Here is a 16,944-nt window from a genome sequence, read left to right on the forward strand (position 1 = left end):
CCGATCCTCGACTTCGGCGATGTCATCTACAAAATAGCTTCCAATACTCTACTCAGCAAACTGCATGCAGTTTATCACAGTGCCATCCATTTTGTTACTAAAGCACCTTATACCACCCACCACTGCAGCCCTCTCTCCATATTCGTCGCCAGACCCACTGGCTCCAGGTCATCTACAAGTCCATGCTAGGTAAAGCTCCGCCTTATCTCAGTTCACTGGTCACGATGGCAACACCCACCCGTAGCACGCGCTCCCGCAGGTGTATCTCACTGATCATCCCTAAAGCCAACAAATGAGAACTTGTTCTCAACTAGCCTACCTGGTTAAATAAAGGTGAAATAAAATAAATTAAAAAATTAAAATGTATTGTACATTTACAAAGTTACCAGTAAACCTACGGCCTCAAGAATAACGTATTTTTCAAGATGAAAAGCAAGAACAAATCAAATCAAAACAAATTCTCTCATTTGAAGAAAACACTTAAAGCTGCAATACGTAGAAACGTGAGTTATAGATCTGTCTTTTTGTGTCTTGTACTGTCTGTTTTGTACACCAGCTTCAAACAGCTGAAAATACTATATTGTTGGTTATTGAAAAGATATTTCACAGCGGTATACATCTAAACTATACATGTTTGTTTTGTCACAAACTGAAATTACGCAAACTATTAGAATTGTAGCAACCAGGAAATGGCAGGATATTTAATAGGAAGCATCATCATTGTCATTGGTCTTATTGGTCTTCATTGGTCTCACCCTGTAGGTTCCGTCTGGGTTGGTCCCTCTGGGGTTAAAGGTCATGGTTCCTCCTAAAAAGTGGGAGGCCCAGGAGCAGGAGACCATCAGCAGTAGCAGTAGTAGGGAGGACTGGGAGGGAGACATGCTGTCTGTCTGTCTTTGTCTGTCTCCCAGGCTCTTTGTCTGTCTGTCTCTCTGTCTGTCTCTCTGTCTGTCTCTCTGTCTGTCTCTCTCTCTGTCTCTGTCTGTCTGTCTCTCTCTGTTTGTCTGTCTGTCTCTCTGTCTCTCTCTCTCTCTGAGTCTCTCTGAGATCAGACTCGGCTTTAATAGATACATGTTCAGCAGAGGCACATGCGCACATTAATCTGCAAGCACACTGAACTGCCCACACACACCCACACACACACACACACACACACACGCACGCGCACACACACACACACACACACACATAATCACACACACACATTTACAGAAGCATCTCCCACTGTGCATTATGAGTCACTCTCAGAAGTACACTAACCTGTTTCAATCACCCAACTGACTATGGAATCCTGGTGTGATAAAAAATTGTTGTTTGTCACTTGAAAAGCGAGATGAGGTTTCAGAGCAGAGTTTTTTCCACTTTGGTTCAATGAAATGATGTGGAACCAACGCGGAATAGATGTTGAATTGTCTGTCCCCAGTGGGAGGTGACAGGGTCCTGGAACACAGTCAGGAATTCAATGAAAAACACACTTTCTTTTGTTTGCAAACTTTACATTACAACATACAACATAGATAATTACAATAATAAACAACTTTAAAAATATTTTACAATGGTTACATGTACAGGGAAGAATGTCAAAAGTCAACATCTGACAAATAGCAGAGAGTAACAGACGGTAACAGACGGTAACAGACAGTAACAGACAGTAACCAACACTAACTGACAGTAACAGACTGTAACAGACAGTAACAGACGGTAACAGACAGTACCAGACAGTAACAGACAGTACCAGACAGTAACAGACAGTACCAGACAGTAACAGACAGTAACAGACAGTAACAGACGGTACCAGACAGTACCAGACGGTAACAGACAGTAACAGACAGTACCAGACAGTACCAGACAGTAACAGACAGTAACAGACAGTACCAGACAGTACCAGACGGTACCAGACGGTAACAGACAGTAACAGACAGTAACAGACGGTAACAGACAGTACCAGACAGTAACAGACAGTACCAGACAGTAACAGACAGTAACAGACAGTAACAGACAGTAACAGACAGTACCAGACAGTAACAGACAGTACCAGACAGTAACAGACAGTAACAGACAGTAACAGACAGTACCAGACAGTACCAGACGGTAACAGACAGTACCAGACAGTAACAGACAGTAACAGACAGTAACAGACAGTACCAGACAGTAACAGACAGTACCAGACAGTAACAGACAGTAACAGACAGTAACAGACAGTACCAGACAGTACCAGACGGTAACAGACAGTAACAGACAGTAACAGACGGTAACAGACAGTACCAGACAGTAACAGACAGTAACAGACAGTACCAGACAGTACCAGACGGTAACAGACAGTAACAGACAGTAACAGACAGTAACAGACAGTAACAGACAGTAACAGACAGTACCAGACAGTACCAGACAGTAACAGACAGTACCAGACAGTACCAGACGGTAACAGACAGTACCAGACGGTAACAGACAGTAACAGACGGTAACAGACAGTACCAGACAGTAACAGACAGTAAGGCCTGCCTGCTCCAAGACCTCTCCATCACAGTTGACAATTCAACGGCGTCCCCCTCCCAGAGTGCAAAGAACCTTGGCGTGACCTTGGACAACACCCTGTCATTCACCCTACTGAATCTGAAGTCAGGTGTATACTGTTTGCTGATGATCTGGTGCTTCCGTGCCTAACTACAGTGCCTTGCGAAAATATTCGGCCCCCTTGAACTTTGCGACCTTTTGCCACATTTCAGGCTTCAAAAAATAAAGATATAAAACTGTATTTTTTTTGTGAAGAGTCAACAACAAGTGGGACACAATCATGAAGTGGAACGACATTTATTGGATATTTCAAACTTTTTTAACAAATCAAAAACTGAAAAATTGGGCGTGCAAAATTACTCAGCCCCTTTACTTTCAGTGCTGCAAACTCTCTCCAGAAGTTCAGTGAGGATCTCTGAATGATCCAATGTTGACCTAAATGACTAATGATGATAAATACAATCTACAACCACCTAAAAGGAAGTGATTCCCAAACCTTCCATAACAAAGCCATCACATACGGAGAGATGAACCTGGAGAAGAGTCCTCTAAGCAAGCTGGTTCTGGGGCTCTGTTCACAAACACAAACACACCCTACAGAGCCCCAGGACAGCAGCACAATTAGACCCAACCAAATCATGAGAAAACAAAAAGATAATTCCTTGACGCATTGGAAAGAATTAACAAAAAAACAGAACAAACTAGAAAGTTATTTGGCCCTAAACAGAGAGTACACAGCGGCAGAATACCTGACCACTGTGACTGACCCAAAATTAAGGAAAGCTTTGACTATGTACAGACTCAGTGAGCATAGCCTTGCTATTGAGAAAGGCCGCCGTAGGCAGACATGGCTCTCAAGAGAAGACAGGCTATGTGCTCACTGCCCACAAAATGAGGTGGAGACTGAGCTGCACTTCCTAACCTCCTGCCAAATATATGACCATATTAGAGACACATATTTCCCTCAGATTATACAGATCCACAAAGAATTAGAGAACAAAATCTAATTTTGTCTCATATCTACTGGGTGAAATTCCACAGTGTGCCATCACAGCAGCAAGATTTGTGACCTGTTGCAACAAGAAAAGGTCAACCAGTGAAGAACAAACACCATTGTAAATACAACCCGTATTTATGTTTATTTATTTTCCCTTTTGTACTTTCACTATTTGCACTTCATTACAACACTGTATATAGACATAATATGACATTTGAAATGTCTCTATACCTTTGGAACTTTTATGAGTGTAATGTTTACTATTCATTTTTTTATTGTTTATTTCACTTCTGTTTGCCAAAGCAAGTGAAATAGATAACAATGTTAACATATGTTTCCCATGCCAATAAAGGGAGACACAGAGAGAGACAAAGGGAGACAGAGAGAGACAGAGAGAGAGACAGAGAGAGAGACAGAGAGAGAGAGACACAGAGAGAGACAAAGGGAGACAGAGAGAGACAGAGAGAGAGACAGAGAGAGAGACAGAGAGAGAGACACAGAGGGAGACACAGAGGGAGACAGAGAGAGAGAGAGACAGAGAGACAGAGAGCAGGATAGGGGGGACAGTGACAGAGAGATCAGCAATATTTATAGTGCTCTGTAACCTATGACAGATGATAGTACAGCATGTACCCATCATAAAGTCAAATAGTTACAAATCCTGATCAATAATCTAAACCAACTGCAACTTTCTGAAAACACAAACACTCAGAGATACTTCCTATATGTACCCTTCTCTCTGCAACACCGCTACAATTTTTTAAATTTTTTAATTGATATATATCTTTTTATTTTACCCCTTTTTTCTCCCCAATTTCGTGGTTTCCAATTGTTTAGTAGCTGCTATCTTGTCTCGTCGCTACAACTCCCGTACGGGCTCGGGAGAGACGAAGGTTGAAAGTGATGCGTCCTCCGATACACAACACAACCAAGCCGCACTGCTTCTTAACACAGCACGCATCTAACCCGGAAGTTAGCCGCACCAATGTGTCGGAGGATACACCGTGCACTGGCAACTTTGGTTAGCACGCACTGCACCCGGCCCGCTACAGGAGTCGCTGGTGTGCGATGAGACAAGGATATCCCTACCGACCAAACCGGAAAGAGTGCCTCCTACACCACTTTCAGCAGCATCTGGTCTCCCATCTAGGGACTGATTGATTTGTTTTTCGAAAGTCTGTCATAGCTTTGCGATGCTAGGTTTGCAAGCTAAAGAAGTTCAACAAGGCGACCAGCAAACGTGTTAACCCCTCCACTGCCAGTAACCGTGGCAGCCAGGTTTGTTTCCACTTGGCAAATTGGGTAATATCTAAATATCAGCGCCGCTCTTGCCAGCCGTAGCAGGAGAACGTTCTGTCTTGCCAGCCGTAGCAGGAGAATGTTCTGTCTTGCCAGCCGTAACAGGAGAACGTTCTGTCTTGCCCAGCCGTAGCAGGAGAATGTTCTGTCTTGCCAGCCGTAGCAGGAGAATGTTCTGTCTTGCCAGCCGTAGCAGGAGAATGTTCTGTCTTGCCAGCCGTAGCAGGAGAATGTTCTGTCTTGCCAGCCGTAGCAGGAGAATGTTCTGTCTTGCCAGCCGTAGCAGGAGAATGTTCTGTCTTGCCAGCCGTAGCAGGAGAATGTTCTGTCTTGCCAGCCGTAGCAGGAGAATGTTCTGTCTTGCCAGCTGTAGCAGGAGAATGTTCTGTCTTGCCAGCCGTAGCAGGAGAACGTTCTGTCTTGCCAGCCATAGCAGGAGAATGTTCTGTCTTGCCAGCCGTAGCAGGAGAACGTTCTGTCTTGCCAGCCGTAGCAGGAGAACGTTCTGTCTTGCCAGCCGTAGCAGGAGAATGTTCTGTCTTGCCAGCCGTAGCAGGAGAACGTTCTGTCTTGCCAGCCGTAGCAGGAGAACGTTCTGGCCTCAAATAGGATGACTTCATCCCGGATGAACTGGGTCAAACAGACAAAGGAAGGTGCTCAGCGTCTTGAACTGAAAACGGATCTCATCTTTTGGTCAGGTGGGTGGTTTTAGAACTTTAACGTCAATCGCTCTTTCATTTGTTCATAATGGCAAATCATTTTTTTGTTTTAGGGAGTTTACTTGTCCAAACGTGGATCCATTTCAGACAACTCTCTCTCTCCTGGGTTGTCCCTCCAGTTCTAGCTTTGAGATGTATGTGGATGAGCCATGCAAGGTCGTCCTACCAGCCTCTAGCGAGGTGGTGGCTGCAGATCCTTGGGTGGTGGATGAGGAAGCTGCAACATAAAGATTTCAGGCTGTTCGACCTGGGCTCAGGTAGGCGGTCTGCCTATGGTGTCATTACACATACCAAAGGCTCAGTATTGTAATTGTTGTCGTCCTTTATCAGCCCATATTCACTGATGCATTAAGCTTTTGTTTGTTTTGCAGGGTCATGTATGGACACGTCTATTCAGTCGATCGATGACAACGAAGCTTTCGGCCCTCAGGATGTCATGTAAGGACACGTCTATTCAGTCGATCGATGACAACGAAGCTTTCGGCCCTCAGGATGTCATGTAAGGACACGTCTATTCAGTCGATCGATGACAGCAAAGCTTTCGGCCCTCAGGATGTCATGTATGGACACGTCTATTCAGTCGATCGATGACAACGAAGCTTTCGGCCCTCAGGATGTCATGTAAGGACACGTCTATTCAGTCGATCGATGACAACGAAGCTTTCGGCCCTCAGGATGTCATGTAAGGACACGTCTATTCAGTCGATCGATGACAGCGAAGCTTTCGGCCCTCAGGATGTCATGTATGGACACGTCTATTCAGTCGATCGATGACAACGAAGCTTTCGGCCCTCAGGATGTCATGTAAGGACACGTCTATTCAGTCGATCGATGACAACGAAGCTTTCGGCCCTCAGGATGTCATGTGTCTAGCAGAGAATGCAGAGGACATCCACAAACACTTACGGTAGAGCGACGTGTGCAATCAATACTTTAAATGTCTCGTTTGCATTTTTATGAAGACTTTTGAAAAGGGCGTCAACTAAATTGAAATGCTGTAATGGATTGTACTCATCGCCACCATGTGGTAGTTCTGGGTCAAGACACCATTAGCACTGTAGTTGTGGTTTTGTTTAAAAGTTATTCCTCTGTTCGCCTCACCCACAACCAGTTGAATGGAATTCTCTAAAATGACATGGTGGTTTGAAATGGATCAGTAACCGAAGGCTGTAATGTCTTAAATCCCTCTCTGCCCCAGACCGTCTGATGCCTGGCTACATGCGGAAGCAGACGGACATGCATGTCATCCTGGTGTACTGACTTGTGGAGGTTGGCTGTGTGGGGAGACAATCTGCCTGGTCGTTAACTACATGGACTGCTTCCTCTCCTGCATGTCGCTACTGCGGGGTTGCAGCTGGTGGGCACTGCCGCCCTTCTGTTGGCCGCCTAAGTGGGAACTTCACAAATTTAGAGGAAGTTGTCCATTTTAAACTGACTTTTGATCAGGTCTGATCGCACCACTTGTGGCAGACAATACAGCAGAACCGTAGGTCTCTAGCTATAATGCACTTTCAGCTGTTTAGGGAAAGGATTGTTTTTTTTAACCCTACCTGTTCTCTTGTGGTAGTAAATACGAGGAGATCTACCCTCCACAGGTGGATGACTGGTCATCACAGACGACACCAAGAAGCAGCTGCTTCGTGAGGAACAGCGCTGAATGTGCTGGCCTTCGACATGACCGTCCCCACCATTTCCTCCCCGTCCATGAAGCCCGTTTCAAGACTGAGGGCCTCGCCCTGCTATGTAGTGGGACTAGTTGTTTAACGGCGTTTTTGCGTAGTTGGACTGCTCTGCTAGATTTGAATGACGAGTGTATTTCATGTATTTGCAGTTCACTTGTCTTTGTAATTTGTCTGTAGGCTAGCAGCATGGCGTCAGGGCAATCCGTTGAAGTACTCTATGCCAAGTACTCTGAATACCAAGTACTCTATACCAAGTACTCTGAATACCAAGTACTCTATACCAAGTACTCTGAATACCAAGTACTCTATACCAAGTACTCTATACCAAGTACTCTATACCAAGTACTCTGAATACCAAGTACTCTATACCAAGTACTCTATACCAAGTACTCTATACCAAGTACTCTACACCAAGTACTCTGAATACCAAGTACTCTATACCAAGTACTCTATACCAAGTACTCTATACCAAGTACTCTGAATACCAAGTACTCTATACCAAGTACTCTGAATACCAAGTACTCTATACCAAGTACTCTATACCAAGTACTCTACACCACGTACTCTGAATACCAAGTACTCTATACCAAGTACTCTATACCAAGTACTCTATACCAAGTACTCTGAATACCAAGTACTCTATACCAAGTACTCTGAATACCAAGTACTCTATACCAAGTACTCTGAATACCAAGTACTCTGAATACCAAGTACTCTATACCAAGTACTCTATACCAAGTACTCTATACCAAGTACTCTACACCAAGTACTCTGAATACCAAGTACTCTATACCAAGTACTCTATACCAAGTACTCTGAATACCAAGTACTCTATACCAAGTACTCTGAATACCAAGTACTCTATACCAAGTACTCTATACCAAGTACTCTATACCAAGTATCTGAATACCAAGTACTCTATACCAAGTAGTCTATACCAAGTACTCTATACCAAGTACTCTGAATACCAAGTACTCTATACCAAGTACTCATTCAATGGGGTCCACAGCCATTATTGTAAAATGTGTTCCACAATAACTGACCTGGTTAAATTAAAAGGTTAAACATACTGGCTAAATGGTTGGTATTTATTTTTGTTATCAAATCAAACATTAATTGTGCAGTGGTGTTTTGTTGCACCAGTTGACCACCTAGCGTCTTTAGTTGACTAATTGTACTCTCAGTATGTGGCAGAGCTCAGCAGTACATCCCATCTATGGTGGCGGCTGCAGCCTTGGTCTGGCCAACTGTACCCTCAACATGGCTCTCTAGGTAAGACGAGCCTGTCTTTCTGCTGTACTCTAGACATCCTGTGCTGACTGTTTACTGCAACCAGGGAACTTAAATCAAGAATACTAATGTCTCTCTAATGGACTCTTATCCTCTTCTCTATTTTACGAAACGCATTCCTGATAATCGGTGACATTTCCCCTTAGGCGCCATTTGTTTCAGTATGCTTTTTAGACCGGTTTCTGACTCTCCCAGCTAATTGTGGCTTCTGTTATCCAGGCCTCAGGCATTGTGCATCTTCACAGGTTACACCCTGGCAGAGGTCACACCCTACCTCAGGGACCGCCACAAGATGTACCTCATCAAGTACAAGAGCTCAAAGTGAGTTGGGAATTTGTACTTTTTTCTTTACAATCATTCCTCAAATATTGCCATAGTGTCTAACCATAATGCTGTCGTGGCTGGAAAATGTAAACTCATTAGATTGTTTTCAATTGCAAAACATTTTGATGCAGTGTGCACTAATGACTACTACCTTTGGGTGTAATCATTAGTCCACAAGTTTATATTTGTTTCTGTTTTTGTTTTTTATTTTTTTAAAGAAACGTTTTATAACAGAATTGGCTTAATGAATACGTCGCTGACGGTCTCTCGCCTCAGGTTTGGCAACGTAAGTCCACCTGAGACTTGAAGCTGCTAGGAAATGACACACAGTGCTCAGCTTCCTCTGTAGACGCCCACTGGACAAATAACTTTATTTTTATGCATTTTAAATCTTGTAAACGACGCTTCCTAGGTAAGTAGCGATCACATGAACAAAATAATAGCAACTTGTTTCTCGACTTCAAACTCTTGAATGAATACTTGTAAATGTAGTAGTGCTAGTTTAAGTTCATGACTTGACTCATGTCTGTACAAGACATTTTAAAACCGGTATGGATTCATTTTGTTCACTGTACCAAGTTGTTTTGGTTTGTTGTTCACAGCCATAAAATCATCACCCTCCGGCTGAACTGTGTATGTTTGCATCATGTGATTTAAAGGAAACTAGTTACCTAGAGGTTGGCCTCTTGCTTTACCCTGCTTCTCAATCCTCAGCATTCACTTGGGCTCTAGTGTTTTTGGTGGCCCTGAGATTCCAACTCTCCTTCTCTCCCCTTCAATTCTCCTTCAACTCTCCTTCCCTCCCCTTCAACTCTCCTTCTCTCCCCTTCAACTCTCCTTCAACTCTCCTTCCCTCCCCTTCAACTCTCCTTCTCTCCCCTTCAACTCTCCTTCTCTCCCCTTCAACTCTCCTTCAACTCTCCTTCTCTCCCCTTCAAACCTCCTTCTCTCCCCTTCAACTCCCCTTCAACTCTCCTTCAACTCTCCCCTTCTCCCCTTCAAACCTCCTTCTCTCCCCTTCAACTCCCCTTCAACTCTCCTTCAACTCTCCTTCCCTCCCCTTCAACTCTCCTTCTCTCCCCTTCAACTCTCCTTCTCTCCCCTTCAACTCTCCTTCTCTCCCCTTCAAACCTCCTTCTCTCCCCTTCAACTCTCCTTCAACTTTCCTTCCCTCCCCTTCAACTCTCCTTCCCTCCCCTTCAACTCTCCTTCCCTCCCCTTCAACTCTCCTTCTCTCCCCTTCAACTCTCCTTCTCTCCCCTTCAACTCTCCTTCAACTCTCCTTCTCTCCCCTTCAAACCTCCTTCTCTCCCCTTCAACTCCCCTTCAACTCTCCTTCCCTCCCCTTCAACTCTCCTTCTCTCCCCTTCAACTCTCCTTCTCTCCCCTTCAACTCTCCTTCAACTCTCCTTCTCTCCCCTTCAAACCTCCTTCTCTCCCCTTCAACTCTCCTTCAACTCTCCTTCCCTCCCCTTCAACTCTCCTTCTCTCCCCTTCAACTCTCCTTCAACTCTCATTCCCTCCCCTTCAACCTCTCCTTCAACTCTCCTTCCCTCCCCTTCAAATCTCCTTCTCTCCCCTGCAACTCTCCTTCAACTCTCCTTCTCTCCCCTTCAAATCTCCTTCTCTCCCCTTCAACTCTCCTTTAACTCTCCTTCCCTCCCCTTCAACTCTCCTTCTCTCTCCTTCAACTCTCCTTCCCTCCCCTTCAACTCTCCTTCAACTCTCCTTCTCTCTCCTTCAACTCTCCTTCCCTCCCCTTCAACTCTTCTTCAACTCTCATACTCTCCTTCAACTTTCCTTCAACTCTCCTTCTCCTCCCTTCAACTCTCCTTCTGTCCCCTTCAACTCTCCTTCTGACCCCTTCAACTCTCCTTCAACTCTCCTTCAACTCTCCTCTCCCCTTCAACTCTCCTCTTATCTCTCTCTCCTCTGTCTAAATCTCCTCTGTCTAGATCTCCTCTTATCTCTCTCTCCTCTTATCTCTCTCTCCTCTTATCTCTCTCTCCTCTTATCTCTCTCTCCTCTGTCTAGATCTCCAGCCTGCATTGAGACATGTCTTTTGGCCGAGATAAGGGACCGGTATGACCGTGTGTTGTCATGTCTGACCAGGGGTCTGGTGGCCTACCAGGCCGGATTGGGGCCACAGAACTGTACAGAAGGGTCTGGCAGCACCTTACCCTGGGCCCGGAGGTCCCTTCCTGGGGTTCACGTCACCAGGGAGCCCCCTGGGACACGGCCAGGCAGCTACAGCAGAAGATGAGACTGACAAACATCACCTGGCTAGCTAACATAGAGGCAGCAGGGGACAGAGGAACAGAGAGGCAGCAGGGGACAGAGAGGCAGCAGAGGACAGAGAGGCAGCAGGGGACAGAGGAACAGAGAGGCAGCAGGGGACAGAGGAACAGAGAGGCAGCAGGGGACAGAGGAACAGAGAGGCAGCAGGGGACAGAGGAACAGAGAGGCAGCAAGGGACAGAGGAACAGAGAGGCGCTGGTGGATCTTTCTACCCAGTGCCTCTAACCCACCCTGGGGCCGTTGGTGTCACCGGTGCTGCAGCCTAGTTCCTCCAACACCCTGCTCCATCTCACCCAGGGCTACCCCCATAGACAGCATCCCTGCCAGGGCTACAGGCACCACCATGGACCCCTCCCTGCCTGAAAGGGGGCCATTGTACTGCCGAACACTAACTCCATTAGCTCTGACAAATTGAAAACTCTAGTCAATGGCGACTCCATTACCTGCAGTATTAGACTTAAAACGAATCATCCAGCGATCATACACTGTTTACCAGGGGGCAGGGCTACCGACGTAAAGGCTAATCTGAAGATGGTGCTGGCTAAAGCTAAAACTGGCAAGTGTAGAGAGTATAGAGATATTGTTATCCACATCTGCACCAATGATGTTAGAATGAAACAGTCAGAGGTCACCAAGCGCAACATAGCTTCAGCGTGTAAATCAGCTAGAAAGATGTGTCGGCATCGAGTAATTGTCTCTGGCCCCCTCACAGTTAGGGGGAGTGATGAGCACTACAGCAGAGTCTCACAACTCAAATGCAGGCCTCCTAATTTGAACAGCTGGATGCAGGGCCTTCTACTATAGAGCTCCATTTTTATGGAATGGTCTGCCTACCCATGTGAGAGACGATGACTCGGTCTCTACCTTTAATGAAGACTCATCTCTTCAGTAGGTCCTATGATGTGTGTTGTCCGACCCAGGAGTGTGAAGGTGAATGGAAAGGCACTGGAGCAACGAACCACCCTTGCTGTCTCAGCCTGGCCAGTTCCCCTCTCTCCACTGGGATTCTTTGCCTCTACCCCTTTTACAGGGGCTGAGTCACTGGCTTACTGGTGCACTTCCAAGCTGTCCCTAGGAGGGTACATCACTTGAGTGGGTTGAGTCACTGACGCGGTCTTCCTGTCTGTGTTGGCGCCCCCTCCTTGGGTTGGGCCGTGGCGGAGATCTATGTGGGCTATACTCGGCCTTGTCTCAGGATGATAAGTTGGTGGTTGAAGATATCCCTCTAGTGGTGTGGGGGCTGTGATTTGGCAAAGTTGGTGGGGTTATATCCTGCCTGTTTGGCCGGGGGATTCATCGGATGGGGCCACAGTGTCTCCTGACCCCTCCTGTCTCAGCCTCCAGTATTTATGCTGCAGTAGTTTGTGTGTCGGGGGGCTAAGGTCAGTTTGTTATATCTGGAGTATTTCTCCTGTCTTATCCGGTGTCTTGTGTGAATTTAAGTATGCTCTCTCTAATTCTCTCTTTCTCTCTTTCTTTCTTTCTTTCTCTCGCTCAGATGACCTGAGCCCTAGGACCATGACCTGGCATGATGACTCCTTGCTGTCCCCAGTCCACCTGGCCGTGCTGACCTGTTGCACCCTCGACAACCACTGTGATTATTATTATCTATTATTTGACCATGCTGGTCATTTATGAACATTTGAACATCTTGGCCATGTTCTGTTATTATCTCCACCCGGCACAGCCAGAAGAGGACTGGTCATCTATGAACATTTGAACATCTTGGCCATGTTCTGTTATAATCTCCACCCGGCACAGCCAGAAGAGGACTGGCCACCCCTCATAGCCTGGTTCCTCTCTTGGTTTCCTCCTCGCTTTTGGCATTTCTAGGGAGTTTTTCCTAGCCACCGTGCTTCTACACCTGCATTGCTTGCTGTTTGGGGTTTTAGGCTGGGTTTCTGTACAGCACTTTGAGATATCAGCTGATGTACGAAGGGCTTCATGAATACATTTGATTTGATTTGTAGGTGTCATGGACGGGTTATGAACCTGGGTCCCCCATGGGACTCTTGTCCGCTACATTGGCCTACAGGTGTAGTGTGTTTCTCTCTCACCACCTGAATAGCAGAATGGTTGTTTTTAGAAGCTAAACAGTTGAACATTTTGCTGTTGTTTTGGATGGAAACTTGCTGGTCCTGCTCAGCTAGCTACTGTCGTCTACAGATCACTGGAATGTGTCAAGGCTGGATGGTCTAATGATATATACCGGTACAACTAGCTGGGCTGGGAATGCTAACTGCAGTTTTACCTGGGGCCATATCCACATAGCGTCTCAGTAGGAGTGCTGATCTAGGATCAGGTCCCCCTGTATTATTCATTATGATTTAAAAGTCTAAACTGATCCTAGATTAGGCCTTCTCTCAGAAGCGTTATGCCAGGGATGGGCAACTCCTGATTGGTGTTTTACTTTTCCCCCCAGCCCTCGCTAACACAACTGATTCAACTAATTGTATTCTAAACTGAAGATCATGATTCATTGATTATTGGAGTCAGGTGGGTTAGCAAGGGGCTGGGGGCAAAAAAATGTGTCACCAATCAGGCCCCCGAGAACTGTAGTTGCCCATCCCTGCTTTATGGATACGGGCCCAGGACAGGTGGGTCACATGATCAAGGAAAGTCTCCTACATACTTAACACAAAGACTGAAGACGCTGCTTTTTTCTGGTTCAATGAAAGTCCGTGAACTCAGTGGACCAGACCCAGCTGCTATTACATGGGTATCTATGGGAGAGACACCCAGTTAGGTGGGGACTCGAGTCACTTGATTGGATAACTTGAGACTTGGACCTGGAGCCTCAAGACTCGGGACTCGACTTTGACTTGAAATGATGAACTTCCTCAGAGGAGCTTCCTCAGATGAGCTTCCTCAGATGAGCTTCCTCAGAGGAGCTTCCTCAGATGAGCTTCCTCAGAGGAGCTTCCTCAGATGAGCTTCCTCAGAGGAGCTTCCTCAGATGAGCTTCCTCAGAGGAGCTTCCTCAGAGGAGCTTCCTCAGATGAGCTTCCTCAGATGAGCTTCCTCAGAGGAGCTTCCTCAGAGGAGCTTCCTCAGAGGAGCTTCCTCAGATGAGCTTCCTCAGAGGAGCTTCCTCAGATGAGCTTCCTACACCGTGGAGTTTAGTCCACTACCTTCGTGTGTCCAGATGTGGCTGGATGAGAATGGTGGGGGACAACAGTGGAGGGCATCTTCACTGAGCAGTGAGCACACCTTCCTGTGTCCATGTAGCACATGTAAGAGCTCATCCTCACTGAGGTCATCTCCACCAGCTGATACTAGGTATCCTATATTAGACCTACTACTACTTGGATAGATAGGAGGTTGGTATCCTATATTAGACCTACTACTACTTGGATAGATAGGTGGAGGTTGGTATCCTATATTAGACCTACTACTACTTGGATAGATAGGAGATGGAGGTTGGTATCCTATATTAGACCTACTACTACTTGGATAGATAGGAGATGGAGGTTGGTGTTCTATATTAGACCTACTACTACTTGGATAGATAGGAGATGGAGGTTGGTGTTCTATATTAGAACTACTACTACTTGGATAGATAGGAGATGGAGGTTCCTAGGCCGTCAGGTTCCCAAACCATCAGACTGCTGAACAGCTTCTACCCCAAACCATCAGACTGCTGAACAGCTTCTACTCCCAAGCCATTAAGATTGCTGAACAGCTTCTACCTCCAAGCCATCAGACTCCTGAACAGCTTCTGCCCCCAAGCCATCAGACTCCTGAACAGCTTCTATCCCCAAGCCATCAGACTCCTGAACAGCTTCTGCCCCCCCCCCCCCCCCCCCCAAGCCATCAGACTCCTGAACAGCTTCTGCCCCCAAGCCATCAGACTGCTGAACAGCTTCTGCCCCCCCCCTAAGCCATCAGACTCCTGAACAGTTCATCAAAAGGCTTCAAAATGGACTCTACCCACACACACACTACACTGACTCTCTTGCACTGGCTCTATGTACACTCACTGGACTCTACCCACACACTCACACACACTACACTGACTCTCCAACACACACACTCTACACACAATGACACACACATGCATATTGACACCACACACTCACACACTACACTGACACTCCAACACACACACACACACTCTACACACAATGACATACACATTCATATTGACACCACACACTCACACATAGACACTCCAACACACACACACCCACTCTACACACAATGACACACACATTCATATTGACACCACACACTCACAAACACTACACTGACACTCCAACACACACACACACACACTCTACACACAATGACACACACATTCATATTGACACCACACACTCACACACTCACACATAGACACTCCAACACACACACACTACACACAATGACACACACATTCATATTGACACCACACACTCACACATAGACACTCCAACACACACACTCTACACACAATGACACACACATTCATATTGACACCACACACTCACACACACTACACTGACACTCCAACACACACACACACTCTACACACAATGACACACACATTCATATTGACACCACACACTCCAACACACACACACAGACACTTTCACACTATTCACATACGCTGGTGCTCCTCTGTTTATCATACACTGAGTGTCCAAAACATTAAGAACACCTGCTCTTTCCATAACAGACTGACCAGGTGAATCCAGGTGAACGCTATGATCTCTTATTGATGTCACCTGTTAAATCCACTTCAATCAGTGTAGATGAAAGGGAGTAGACAGGTTAAAGAAGGATTTTTAAGCCTTGAAACAATTGAGACATGGATTGTGTATGTGTGCCATTCCGAGGATGAATGTACAAGATAAAATATTTAAGCGCCTTTTGAACGGGGTTATGGTAGTAGGTGCCAGGCGCAGCGCTTTGTGTCAAGAACTGCAACGTTGCTGGGTTTGTTCATGCTCAACAGTTTCCTGCGTGTATCCAGAATACTCCACCATCCAAAGGACATCCAGCCAAAGACATCTGCTTTATCTCCTAACGTATTGCACACGCTGACTGCATATATTTACTTAAAAAGTAGCTACAAATATTCAAATGTATCGGAAAAACTTCAAAGAAATAGTTTCAACTGTATTTATAATTTTGAAAAACCATCCCGTGGTTATTTCCCAGATTCCCCGGGATTCAGTACAGTGTATACGGTATACCGCCCAAGCCGTTCAGCCTGGAACTTCATAAGCACTTGGTCTAGATAGCACATCACAATACCTTTTCGACTAGTGCTTGAAGCCCAATAATCTCAGCCCAACTTTCTCTGGTGGGTATGCTCTATTGGCTCTCCTCAACCCAACTTTCTCTGGTGGGAATGCTCTATTTGCTCTCCTCAACCCAACTTTCTCTGGTGGGAATGCTTTATTGGCTCCCCTCAACCCAACTTTCTCTGGTGGGTATGCTCTATTGGCTCCCCTCAACCCAACTTTCTCTGGTGGGTATGCTCTATTGGCTCCCCTCAACCCAACTTTCTCTGGTGGGTATGCTCTATTGGCTCCCTCAACCCAACTTTCTCTGATGGGTATGCTCTATTGGCTCCCCTCAACCCAGCTTTCTCTGGCTCTATTGAGTGCTCTATTGGCTCCCTCAACCCAACTTTCTCTGATGGGTATGCTCTATTGGCTCCCCTCAACCCAGCTTTCTCTGGCGAGTGCTTCTATTGGCTCCCTCAACCCAACTTTCTCTGGTGGGTATGCTCTATTGGCTCTCCTCAACCTACACAGCACATCACAATACCTTTTCGACTAGGGCTTGAAGCCCAATAATCTCAGCCCAGGAACTTCTGCATGGAACTTAAGCA

At 46.0% G+C, this 16,944-nt stretch overlaps 1 pseudogene; it reads left to right on the forward strand.

Annotated features, from left to right (window-relative positions):
• Positions 1-798: 798 nt before the first annotated feature.
• On the forward strand, positions 799-11,088 carry LOC139419792 (cyclin-A1-like; annotated as a pseudogene).
• The last annotated feature ends 5,856 nt before the right edge of the window (positions 11,089-16,944 follow it).

Source organism: Oncorhynchus clarkii, chromosome 10, assembly GCF_045791955.1.
Source record: "Oncorhynchus clarkii lewisi isolate Uvic-CL-2024 chromosome 10, UVic_Ocla_1.0, whole genome shotgun sequence".
NCBI lineage: Eukaryota > Metazoa > Chordata > Actinopteri > Salmoniformes > Salmonidae > Oncorhynchus > Oncorhynchus clarkii.